The sequence below is a fragment of the Chelmon rostratus genome, chromosome 2 (assembly GCF_017976325.1).
Source record: "Chelmon rostratus isolate fCheRos1 chromosome 2, fCheRos1.pri, whole genome shotgun sequence".
Classification (NCBI taxonomy): domain Eukaryota; kingdom Metazoa; phylum Chordata; class Actinopteri; order Chaetodontiformes; family Chaetodontidae; genus Chelmon; species Chelmon rostratus.
The window spans coordinates 11,545,817-11,559,157 of record NC_055659.1 but is presented as its reverse complement, the minus strand read 5'-3'; the positions used below and the strand labels follow the sequence as shown (position 1 = coordinate 11,559,157).

Genomic DNA, 13,341 nt, shown 5'->3' with positions numbered 1-13,341 from the left:
ATTAATGGGCACAATTATGTAATTGAGGAGTGGTCTGCAGTTTGCTGCAAATAGGACCAGATGTCCCGCTGGCCTGCTTGAGAAATTGACTTGTTCTGATCGCTTACAGTGGGGTCAGCGCCCATACCAAGACCCAGCTCGCCCCCACGCACTTACCCAGACCCCTCTTTTCTTTCTCTTGTAAATAAAGACTTAATGGTTTACAAGCCTTCCAATAACCGTAATACCTTCAGAGCGAATTAGCTCACAAAGCAGCCAGACACACAGGCTAGAATGAACCAAAACTGCCGGGAAGCAGAAACACACCCACACGCATTTCTGTTCTTTTCAAAATCAGACTTTTTATGTTTTAACTTAGAGGATAATGTGTGTTTTACTTTGTTTTTTTTTTAAAAAGACAGACAATTTTGTGATTAAAGCCTTGACAAGAATTTAAATCTGAAGATAAATGAGCCCTGTTCATACTAACGCAACCACTTGTTTACTTCCTTCTGGCCTCTTATTGTTGTAGTGTGTATGCATGCATGGACATGTGTGTGTGTGTGCGTGCGTGCGTTTGTCAGCACATTATCGTGGTGAACCAACCGACCAGCCTCTAAATTTGAAGTTTAGATTATTGCTCTGCAGCGAGCTGATTTACATGCTGCTGATGTCATCCCCTCGCTGTGCATTCAGTGCTGCGCTGTTACTGAGGCAGAGAAAACCTCCCTGTTCTCAGAAGTTAGAGAAACTCAGCACTGAACAGGCCTCTCAGTGTTTAAGTACAACACAGGGAGGAGGAAGAGCTCAAACTGGTGTGTATTGTTAAAGGCAGTAGATGTTTCAACTGGTCAGAGAGCTACATAAGGAATCCTTGAATTTCTAGTGAAGGATTCCTTCTAGATTTCACTTTTTATTTCATTACTGTTAAGCTGACACCACTATGAGCAGCTTGTTTCCAGCTCTGAATCTCCACTGTGGAAAACACAGCCTGATAGCCGGCTGTTGATGAGCTCCTCTCCTTCAACCTTAACATGAGGGAATCTACTCGAAGGCAAGATGTGGGCCCGGATCTTTCTCATGCTGAGCAAAACAAACAGTCATTGCTGGCATGAAACACAGAGGAGCCAGAATTATGCCTTATCTGATCCAAGTTCTTGGGTAAAGACGCTTCTCAAGCGCAAACTGCTCAGAGGAAACCAGTTTAAGCCCTGGAATTCCTTTAAGCTTCATAAAGTGTCATTTTTGACAAACGACAGAAACTGCAAAATACGTCATAATTTCTCGCTCGTGAAACCTTCGGCGTGCTCGCGACGGTTCTGCCGCGGCTTCCAGCGGCTTCCCAGACTTAAAAAACAAGAGAGGCGTCATTAAAGTGAGATATGCCACCTAAAACACTGCGAGCCGCGGTTGCTCAACAAAGCGGCAGAAAGCTCAGTCGGTGCAGTTAAGTCAGGCGGGGCAGGGCCAGGCAGTCAGTCAGCCAGTCAGGACGGTTGAGTTGTAAATGTGTTCCAGCAGGAAAAGCCAAGCTTCAGAGCGAGGCGAGCAGTCTGGAGTCGGCAACTTTCCCCTGCTCCAGCTAGCGCGCCGCCCTCCCTGCAGCCCACCCAAGAAGCAGCCCATGGGCATAAATTTGAGAGCCTGACTCGCTGCGGATTTAAAACAATCTGCATCTCTCTCTCTCTCTCTCTCTCTCTCTCTCACTCCTCCACACTCACTATGAAATGTTTCACGTTCACCCTTTACTCTCTTCTGCCCTTCTTTCCTTTCCAACAAATTCCACTGTTAATGAAAATAGAAAGCTCTTTCTCAGCGCGTGCCAATAATATTATTTTTCTAAAGGCTTAATTAAGTTTGAAAATACGGAGCGAATGCACAGGAACTGTGTTTTTCTGTTACCGTATGATCCTCATAAGAAATTCATCTTCATCTTCTCTACTGTAAAGCAGACGACGGCGAAGCTATGTTGAAACAAAGTTAATTACATGTCACAAAACACAACCTTCCTATAGTTTGTTGTTTCCTGAAGGGAATTATTTTCTCAATAATAGCTTCAACACAAAGTAGACTGCTAGTTTCCATTTACGTTTTATGGCAGCGGACCACAGGGAACATAACTGTAAACAAAATTTGATGCTACAGAAGAAAACATCCAGTCAGTTCAGTTTAGGCTTTCACAAAACCAACAAAACAAGCACACCACATCACTTTTGTTAATCATGTGCTGTACAGCTCTTGAGCTGAAATGAGCTCTGTTTGGTTGCAGATGCTTCTCTTTAAGAGAAGATTTATCATCGTTTCTGCCGCGAAAACAATCAACAGATGTTCCTGATAAATTAAAAAGAAGGTGCAGAGCTTCCTCTGAATCTTCGGTGAGAGCCTGTGAGTTTCCATAGCCTGGAAGTCGGATCAAAGCGCTGGGCAGACTGGAAGTCATGTCAGATCTGTTGTAGTAAATATGAGGCTGTTTGACTGAGGGTGCAGCTACCTTCGACCCACAGCAGATTCATGTCAGTGTATCCGGTGACGGCTCGGCCTGCATTTGGCTTGCACTGATAGTAAGTCATGCGCGTGTGTCACTGTGCTGCGTCCATGCATGTGGACCGACTTCCTGTTATGGCATCTGATCTGGTTAACGTGGCATCAGCAAGCCGCTGTAGATTCTCACAACTGTCACTTACATACAGGGCAGGGAAACAGGAATAGAAAAAGACGCAAGAGGCTGAGCAGCGGAGGAAGAGGAGAAAGAATGCGAACGTTTTAAAAGACGGGGGAGAGGAGGGAGATTTACACAGAACTGGGAAAATTTGGAAGAGAGGCAACAAAACGAATAGAATAGAATATCCATCTTCTTTGTGGTCTAAGAAGGTTGGCCACACTATTTCTTTCTCATAAACATGCAATACGAAGCAACAATGCCAGTGCGGTTTGGGTCATCCATTGTTTAAAATTTAGTTTTTGCAACTCTATAAACCTGGAACACATGGAGATATTCGTCAGTTTCCTTGGAAATATATAAAAAGAGGTGTCATTTGGGGTAAATGCACTTAAACTCCATTTACTCACTTTTCAAAAGCTGCAAAAAAAATCTTTTTACACATATTTATGGAAGGTTTGTACAGCTGAGAACACTCATGCTTTCAAACTTGGAGATTTTGGGATTGCTCGAATCATATTTTGCAAGATCTTTATGCGATCACTGAGCAGCTAATAATCCAATGCTCAGTCGTGCAACCAGGAAATGAAAACACGCAAATGCTTCTCTACACTACAGAGTCTACAGTAAGGCTGGGTATCAACACTCAGTACTTTATAAGCATCTGAACTGAAGTGTGTCCTTCATACAGAATATTGATAAATGTCAAAATATCCAAAGATGGAATTGAATGCTTGGACAAATTTACAGTCTTGTTTGCTTTTTCTTATTAAAAAAAGAAAAAAATCAAACAGGGAAAGTTATCTATTTTTAATATAGATGAACAGTTTATCATATTTTATCAAAGCATCTAAGTTATTGAAAAAGTATTACTTTGCTATCAAAACTGAAATCCGGGTATCCTATTTGCACCAATAGCAAAAAGTTAGAAATGCTACAAAAGCCCTGAAAAGCACTCACTGAAGCTGCATCAATAAATAATGCACTTAATACAACATCAAGTAGCTTTCAGCCCTCATGTGCAGCTACATCATATAGCGTCTTTGTGCATGCCAAATGTCTAAAGGTTAAAAATGCTACATGAGTGATCATAAATGTCCGTGTTCCTTTATAAATGAATATCTATAGATACTCGCTGTGTACATTAGGGAGAGAGCGTGGAATGTGGAACTGCGAGTTGCCCAAGAACATCTGCCAAGCCAAGGATCTTCGGCTGCTATCTCATCTCAGATAACAGAGTTGTTGTCCAGAAGGCTCATCATGAACACACGCAACATGGATGAGCCTCTGCACTCTCTCTCAACTGCAGCCTCTCTCACTCCGTCTCTCCCTCGCTTCGTGGAAGTTGAACATAATTATTCCAGCTGCAGTAAAAAGTAAAAGCCTATCACATAAAACGGCGCTGGAAATTTAGTGACTTACATACAAACTGTTAAGGAGGAATAATGTAACCTCTCCACTTAAAGTTAAAATGAGAAATTGCTGCTTTGTTGGAGAGGGACGAAGGAAAAGAAAGCATTTTTTTATGTGGAGCAGCAGAGTTTCAGCCAGATGTTTTTTGTTCTTCTGTGTAGGTGAACACAAATGGCTTCAAAAACTCGTCATATCACAACAAATGCCTTGGGATGACCCTCCCCGGCTATCTGACAGCATGCAGGGAACCACAAGTTTTCCTATTACTGGTGGACGTCAGAGAGGCGATGGCGAGGAGGGTGACTGTCAGACACTGTGTTGTAATTACACCGATGATGGCAGCACCCGAATGCACCGTGGCTATGGCAACCTGGTAAAATAACAAACACCGCCTCCTCCTCGCTTTCTGCCTGCCGACAGGGTAGCACGCCGTGAGTCATCAGCGGCTGAGAACACACACATTGAAACACACACACACGGCCAAAGACGCTCACACATGCAGGTACAGAACCTTGCGAGCGTTCACTCTATGAATGAACCCGCGAGCACAATTTGTAAACAACAAATTCATCCCGTTGTAACTCGCACACAGTTTAAACCTGCAACAATTCACTTTCATCTACTCAAATGACTGAATCTCAACCTGAAAAGTCACAAGATGCATTTTCCCCAACTCCCACACAGACTGCTAATGCTTCGCCTTTGTCATCCACAGCCGACTCTCAAAGAAAAGCCAACCACAAGCCCATTGTTGCAAACCGAGCTAATGTAACAGTGGGAAATGAGTAAGAATCAGCGTGGGTTGTTTGGGCATATGAAAGCTATTCACAGTCTCACCTGGATCCTATTAGAGCTGGTTTGATTTCTAATATCAACCACATGAGACGATAGTTAGCAGCCTAACTGCTTTTACACACGTGCACACACGCAAATGTATGAAAAACCGCCACCCTCGTTCAAAGAAGGAGGAGGGACGATGGGGACGGGATGCACTCCGCCTCTTACTGTCAGCAGCGTGCTTAAATCTGTATCACACACACACACACACACACATTCCCCCAAGCACTGGCTGACGCAAAAAAAAACTGCTTTTTCTACACGTAAAATACGACCAACATCGTTCTTCACGCTGGCTGCTGCCCCACATGTGACTTGACCTTTCATGTGTCGTATTAAGGCATTAGAGTTGCAATGGCTGAACCGGAGTGTTCCCACATGAGGGACCAGGCCCGCCCTAAAAGACAGCTCAGTGCCAGCAGGAAGTACTGGACCCTGGGATGTAGCAAGGAGGAAAGTGATGGCGTGGAGATGTGCAACCCTGTTCCCTACAAAATATGTTTGTATGCTAATAATTAGCCAAACACATTCTTGGAGAAAACTGTCCACCATGTTGTACCACGTTTCTACAGTAGCCCAGGAAGAACAAACCAAACATTGGCCCTAGAGAGCTCATTTTGCATTTTTAGCAGCCACTGCATGTCATCCTACACACTTGGAAAGGGGAATGTGAGGCTATGAGTATTCAGTTGGTTGCAATCTGCAACCTCACCACTAGCTGCCACTAAATCCTACACACTGGTCCTTTAAGATTAGGGAACGACCATGGTTTCAGTTAATAACGATATTTTAATTAAACCAAGACCTCAGCCTAACCTAAGTGCTGTGAGTGCCTTTAATCATGTGACTGAGTTTAATCATCCTTTGGATGTTATGGGTAGATATTGTATTATAAGAGTGTACTGTAGGCAAAACAAGCAAAATTATTGTCAGTCAGCAACTTCCACATTCGTCCACATTTCAGCATTTCTTCATCATGATGGTATAACATGGAATACGGCAGGGATGATGTTGCTATAGTAACGCATTTGCCATTTCAAATTATTCATATATGACTGAAATTTCTTGGGAGACACAGTTGATGTCGGGGTGGTGGATGATTCCCATCCAACCTTACTGTCAGAGACTGGAGTTCATGTTCTACCAGCGTTTTTTTTCCCTATAACCAAGCATTTTAGTTGCCTAATCCTAACCATGCCGTAACCACACTTTATCTGCCATAACCACAGTCTTTTGCTAACCTTAACCCTACTGTAGTTGTCACTGAACATTATCCAGGGTTTCTGCAAAATCACCCAATATCAATGTTGTCTCTGGCAAAAAGGCTGTTTTATGGGATGCCCTGATTGTTGTCGACTGTCTAGTCAACACCGCGGTTTAAATTTCCCGTCATCCACCCACTCGCATAACAACATTTTACTGCAGCAAACCTCTCATTCATCTATTGCTTTGAACTGATTGTCTCTGTAGATCTTTTTTTTTTTTATCTCCACTGCTGCAATTACTCTAATATGCCTTCTAATGGGTGGGAAAGCTCCAAATGACCATGAACAATGATTTTCAGAATGTTTCCCATGACTGCAACATTTCCCCTTTCTATTATGTGTGCCCTTTGGCTAATGCAATTCAAGCTCCCTAAAGTGTCTAGTGCCTTTGCCCTCTGGTGTCATTCATTCTCATTTCAGCATTATTTGATGAGTTCAATGTTATATATTTGTGGGAAGAGGGATTATGAACAGGAAACAGTCATCTGACCGTACGCAACTATTTTCTGATTGTGGCCTCTTGTTGTGATATTCAGATGGCTCCAGTGAGATGACCAAAACAACAACCCGAATCCATTCACTGCAGTCTCGTCGTCGCACAACGTGAATAAAACCCCGCAGCAGTTTGAAAACAGCACAAACTCAATCCGATGAACCAAAATAACCTTCAAATACCAGACCCTGACATCGGCGATCTGGGGGTAGCGCACCGTCTCTTGCCTTGAAGTATGGCAGGAAAACCAGAAGATGGGGAGAGAAAAGAGTAGCAGGGGATAAAGACAGAAAAGGAGTGTTAGTGCGCGTCTTTGCTCTTGTGTCCTTTGGAGCATCCCCAGGCCGGTCTGCCCCGGTCGGCTCAGCGCTGCGAGCCTACACGGTCTTAGCCGGGGCCGGCGCAGACAGACAGCTGCTATTAAACCCTGATTGTTTCAGGTTCACAGGGTGTGAAAGGGTCTGATTGAGGGGCTGTGATCCCAATGAGGGTGGTCTCTCTCCCCCTCACCTCCCTCCCCCTCCTCACCTCCCTCTCACTAGAAGGTGGGAGGAGGAGGATTGTTGGGGGGGTTGCAGGCATCACGTGACGCATGTTTCTTGCTGAGCGGACCAAAATGGAATCTGGACAAAAACACACCACTTGTTGCTGCCTGCCTCTGGGTACCCGTGTGTCACATAACTGGTGGCAACACAGGAATTAAACACGTCCACATCATTCATGTGACAGGGAGCTGCTAAGAGAGCTCCTTCATATTCCACATTTTGCTTTCTTAACTGTCTTCGCTCAAACTGCCTTTGCTTTAAGGAGCACAGATTTCATAAACAATCCACCTTAAAATCCTCCAAATACCTTTGGAGGAGGAATTCATTCCACCAAATTCAATTGCATTCAGGCTGATAGAGACTTATCGCCGCTCTGATATGGTGGTGATAAACCAGATTAGCCCTCTCCTGTGGCTGGATAGGAGGACAGTTGCTTCCTGTATGCTCTATTTGTTTAAGAGCATTCCCATTAAGGAGCCTTTTGGCCCTAACACACTTGATAAAGACCAGGGAGCGTGAGGAAGCTCCCCTGTAGAGCTTTTCACACGTGGCCAAAGGACAAGTGCACTTTCCTCCCTCGAAACACTCCCCCCGTCTCAACCTTGAGAAGGGTCCGAGTGTTAACTCTGTAATGGATTACAAACTGCGCTGCGGCTGGAAATATGACTGGATTACATTTTCTGTTTTCCTGTAATCAAACAAAAAGTCTGAGGCGTAATCAGAAACTCTGTTCAGCTTCGTAATTTTCGAAAAACCTCTGACCACTTTTTTGGCCTCTTTTCCTGTAATCAATTAAAAACGATGGCTGTTTGGCCGATAATCCGCAATTTCACTTCAAATGTTGCCAGTAAATCTTTGTCTTTCCCTCTCATGTTTCTGGATATCCACTAAAGACCCTTTGTGACTTACAAACACTCTCTCTCTATGTGTTTGTGAGTGTGTCTGTGCACATACTGTTTAGAGAGGTTGTGAGTTTGTGTGCTCAGCACTTCTCACTGTCACTTCGGCATAAATAAGTGTTTGGCTCTTCTATTGAGTCCAGTGTTGACGCTCTTCAGTCCAGGGCCGCTACATGAAGACCGGCGGCCTAATCTTCCCACATTAGCAGCTACAGTCACCTCTTATAGAGATAATTAGATTAGACTCAATCATCTATCTCAGATTAGAGATGGATGGCGGCTTCAATGCGTGTTTTTTTTTTTTTCATCAGTCCAAAAGATAGAAACTAAGAAAAATATTCAGCCAGCATGTGAGGAAACCAGTGAGTTACTCATGGTCAGTTGAGGGGACCTTTCAGGAGCTTTCTGCCTCCTGAAGCCTCACACAGCGCTCAGCGATGATGTTGTTTTGTGGGTGTCCTGACAGAAACTCACATTTGGAGAAGATATTGGCACCTAAAGTATTTCAGGTTACAAGAAACAGCTGTTCTCGGGTGGCCCTGCCTCCCTCCGCTGGTGCCAGATGATTTTCAAGCCTTGCTTGTTGTCAGAGCCCTGAAAAGCTCCCCAAGAGATGAACGCTGAAAAGAAAGAAGGCGCAGATTTTCTGATGTCTGAACTCTGACAAACTTTGGCCCGGGCCAGCACTACTCTCCTCCACATCTCCACAAATGGACAGAGAAGACAGGACAGCTGCTTTGCGCTGAACCAAGTGAATGAATCCACAAAAACCGGCATAACACAGTGGCTGAAGCTTTACACATTTTGGCCAGTTTTTACAAACATTATGAAACTCAACTGCTGAAACTTGGCGCAACCTAAAGCAGCATAGTTAAGGCAACGCGTCCAAAACGTAAAAGTCACGCACAATCACCTGGAAGGATAGAGCCAGAAAGAGGATTTACTATATCATCACTAATAACACAAAGCCACCTCAGAAGGTACGAAAGTAACTATTATAGTGCCGAATAATGAAGCACAACTATCCAACCGTGGATAAACTTGTGATTTATTGATTAGTGGTCGCTATTTAAAAAGCCAACATGAATCACCAGCTGTACTTACCTCAGGTTAATGCAGGAATATTCAGCATGAAACTTCTTGACTTGAGTCCCAGAGTCCTTGAAAGAGCTCAGAGTGTCCAAGGACTGTGAAAGTCTGGGTTTCCAGTAAAGCCTCCCTGCTCTCTCTCTCTCTTTCTCTGTCTCTCCGCTTTCTGGCACACGCACTCGGATGGAGATGACTGAGTTCTGCACAGAAACCGACACTTTATCCTGTTTCAGAAGCGCTTTTCCACAGATTTTCCCCCCCTTTCAGAGTCACTTTACGCAAACGGTGACAAAAATGAACCCCATGTTCGGCTCCGGAGTCCCGCAAAGCGCCCTGGAGTTGGTTGCACAGCCAATGTGGGAATGCGCACCCCCTTCTCTTCCTCCCTCCTCCCTCCCTTTCTCCACAGTCTGTGGACCACCCCGAAACAGGAAGTTCACTTTTTGTTTTTCTTAAAAAAGGACCACGCTGCTTCAGTTTTAAGTTAACATGCACCACACATTATCCACCGAGCCTGACGGATTTTCAATTTCTCGCCTCTTTTCGTTGTGAGTACATACGAATACATTTAAAGCGATTAAGTTAAGTTATATAAAGACACCACAACATGCATCTTTATAAAACACGTGTGTGGACATGGCTGTGTCTATATAAAGTGCGTTCCTGTGTAGTAAATGGGATAATCTATCTATAAATGTTTGTGTTTACTTCAATGGTGTAACTTCATAGCAGCTTCTCGGACAGCGTGTGTGGCTGGCTACGTGTGGGGATGCTGCAGATTGCTGCGCCTCGCCACCAAAATCCACCACAAAACATGGACTGGAGTTTAGTCTGCAGCTCAGGACCAGGACCAGAGCCACAGGTTAACGGCATTGTATCTCTGCTTCATACAGAGAACATACGCTCATGTAATATATGGGCAAAAAACGGATTGTGACAGGAGTATACAAATAAAAAGAATATTAATCACATTTAAGAATCAAATAAGCTGCAGTTGCGGTGTAATTTCTTGAAATATGTGTATAGAGTTTACAGGAGATCGTGGGCTAAAACCCTGGGACCCCTGACTCCCAGGGTCCTAATATTCTGTGTGTCAATAGTTTGATTAATGTCAAATTTATTAGACAATTTGTGACACTAAAGTTCAACCATGATCACAATAAAGTTGGGACTCTGTTTAAAACGTAATTAAAATCAGAATGTAGCCATTTACAAACAAACTGTGTTTACTGAGAAGGTTTTACAAAGTGTTCCCAAGCCCGCAACATCCTTTATCCAATCATGTGTTCACAAAGTGGTGAACCTCGCTCCATCCTCGCTCGTGAACGACTGAGCCTTTCCAGGATGCTCCTTTCATACCCAATCATGATGCTATCACCTGTTACCAATCAACCTGTTTACCTGTGGAATGTTCCAAACCGTTTGTTTGTTTGCTTTTTTTGGAGCATTTTTTGGTTGCTCCTGTCCCAACTTGTTTGAAATGTGTTGCTGTATCAAATTCAGAATAAGTAGATATTTACAAAAATCACTGAAGTTTAAGAGGTCAAACACAAAATATATTGTCTTTGTACTGTTTTAAATTGAGTATATGTCAAAAAGGATTAGCAAATGATCATTTTCTTTTTTTATGTATGTTTTAAACAGCGTCCAAACTTTTTTGGACTCAAGGCTGCACAACATCAACTGAAGCAGGTCTTGCATATGCAGTAATCAATCTTGTGGCCATGTCTTGGAGTGGGGCCGTGTGTCAAAGCCTCCCTAACACAGTTTGCAGTGTTCTCATACACTACGCTGCATATTCTGTAATAAATTTGTCAATTTGTTAGTCAAATTACAACAAACTATCTGGCACAGAGAGAACCTGGGGCCAGTTAGTATTATTCCAGCAATGGAATATGAATTAGTTTCCCAGTCTCTGTGCACATAATGACGCTGCCATGTGTAGTCTGCCGCTAGTGCTGCTCTTAACGGGAACATGGAGGCAACAACGTACACACACAGTGTAGGGTGGCAGGTGTGGGGCCAAATAAGGGCCTGGCATAAAGTTTTTGCCCCTCTAACAGTTTAATCTACTTTTAGTCTGTCAAAGTGTCTTGCATAGGTTATTTCTACAGAAATATTTGTGCAACAAAGTGATTGTAATGCAAACGCAAAAACCAGTTGTTTCTGTCATTCTCAGTTTTTCACCTCACAAATAGTTTAACTGATGCTTTTCCTGCACATAATAACAATATTTGGATCAAATATCCCTCTCACTCTGCTTGCAACAATTCACTGAAGTCACAACAGAACAAATAGCAAAGCACAGGTAATCACAGCTCCAGTTCAACAAGTGTTTTTGTTAGAATTGTGGTTTTGATTGGTTACCTCCTTAATAACCTTTGATGATCACTGTTTGGCTTCCTGTGAGCTGTGGATGTGGTTTCACAACAGAGGTCAATAACAGCCAGACTTTCTGACTGTTTGCTGAGGCTCTGTCCCACATGGTTGCGTGTGTCGGACGCCAGATTCCAAAAAAGCTGCTGTTTAAAATGTAAATGAAAACAGAATGCAGAGGGAGTCATTCTACAAGATGTTCAGTACACCAGAGGGCGTACTCTCCCTCCATGCACAAAAAGCTTTCCTCCGGGCTTAGTGGAATTAAATTTGAATCAGTCACTTCATGCATTAAAATATTGTATACCACACCAACAGCTTAAGCGTGCACAAGCTCAATCAGATTTAATTGTCTTTGCACAGAGGGACAGCGGTGATACCTTTCACGGTTTCTATTGGGCCTAGCCACTGAACCACTTGCAGCAACCCTGAGATTGCAACAGAGCAGAACAGGGGTCAGTAGAAGCCAGAAAACACATAAGGTATTGCTATATGCAGAGGACCTCTTACTACATATATCCAGCCCAACAGAATCAATTCCTAAGCGGCATCCATCCATTATAGCAGCTTGAAACTAGAACATCAATCCTTCACTCACCTGGGTATACGTGTTACATGATTAGCCTGCTTAGAAATGCACAGGAGGACTGGGTTTGCCTAATTTCTTATTTTACTCCAAGGCAGCTAACATTTCTTAGTTGAATCACCAGATTATAATGCATGAAAACAAACAGGGACCAATATGGGCCTCCGTGGAACTTTCATCCAATTAGTTACCCGTGTCTTTTTCCATCCTAAATTGCTCTTTACCTCTCAATTTAAGTCCCTGAAGCCTGAGCCCTGTTGTTCAAAAAAGCATGTTCACTTCAGCCAGGCAAACATTCTGCTCCCGTTAGTAGACAATCACCTGCCCCCCCCCCCCCCCCCCCCCCCCCCCCCCCCCCATCCTGGCTTGACTGTCACTGCCTTTCAAGCATGGCTAAGGAACAGTACACAGAATATTGCAAAGAAACATTTCAGGTGCGTAGTTTTGCTAAGAAACACTTTTGCGTTGTTGTGGCTGGATGACTTGCATTCAAGTCAGATTCAAGGAAGCAATTTATGATAATTCTTTACTGAGTTTCTTATTGTTCTCATAGCCAGTTTTAGGCTCATGTGTAATTTCTTTTCCACACTGGTTTAATGTGGTGTATGACATTAGCAGGCCCCAGTGTTACTACAATCTCTGATTTAACTGGAGATCATGCTTTTGTTCTGTGATTAACATAAGGTTTGAAACATTTCCTTCTGCCATTTGCACTTTGCACTGTATGTACAGTGTATGTGCTAGGCGTGTTCAGGTGCCCTGACTTTGTATTTAACTGATGCCACTAGCACAGAGAGTGTGAGTCAGCTGTGAAAATGAAATAGTCTAATAATGTTGAGCATGCAGTCCATACCTCCCATTAGGCTCCTCTGTGTTCCTCTAAGATGTTTGTTGTCTCCTGACAACTTTGGGAGATTGTTCTCCACAAAGACAAAGATATCTATACTTATGATTCACTTGTATTAAACTGTTTGATTCTGTATCAGAAAATCTACACGCACGAAGCAGTTTTGTTTTAAAGCTGCAATGAAAGCTGAGTCAAAGTCTGAACAGTTGGTGACCTGAGCCGAGGCAGGAGTCCATTGAGAACATACGGCCAATGCTTAAATCAGATTTTGTCAATGAAAGTTGTGGGCTTTAGTCGCTGCAGTAGCAGCCAAGCAGGGAAATCTTGGATGTAAATGAGCCCACAGATGCTGG

General features: G+C 43.4%; 1 protein-coding gene across 1 annotated transcript in view; it reads right to left on the bottom strand.

The window, feature by feature from the left end:
* Positions 1-9,446, bottom strand: part of gli1 (GLI family zinc finger 1) — a 51,763-nt gene extending 42,317 nt beyond the window's left edge. The window contains exon 1 of the mRNA XM_041957143.1: positions 9,195-9,446. The gene's annotated coding sequence lies outside the window, so the exon portion shown is untranslated. The remainder of the gene's footprint in view (positions 1-9,194) is intronic.
* Between the last annotated feature and the right edge of the window lie 3,895 nt (positions 9,447-13,341).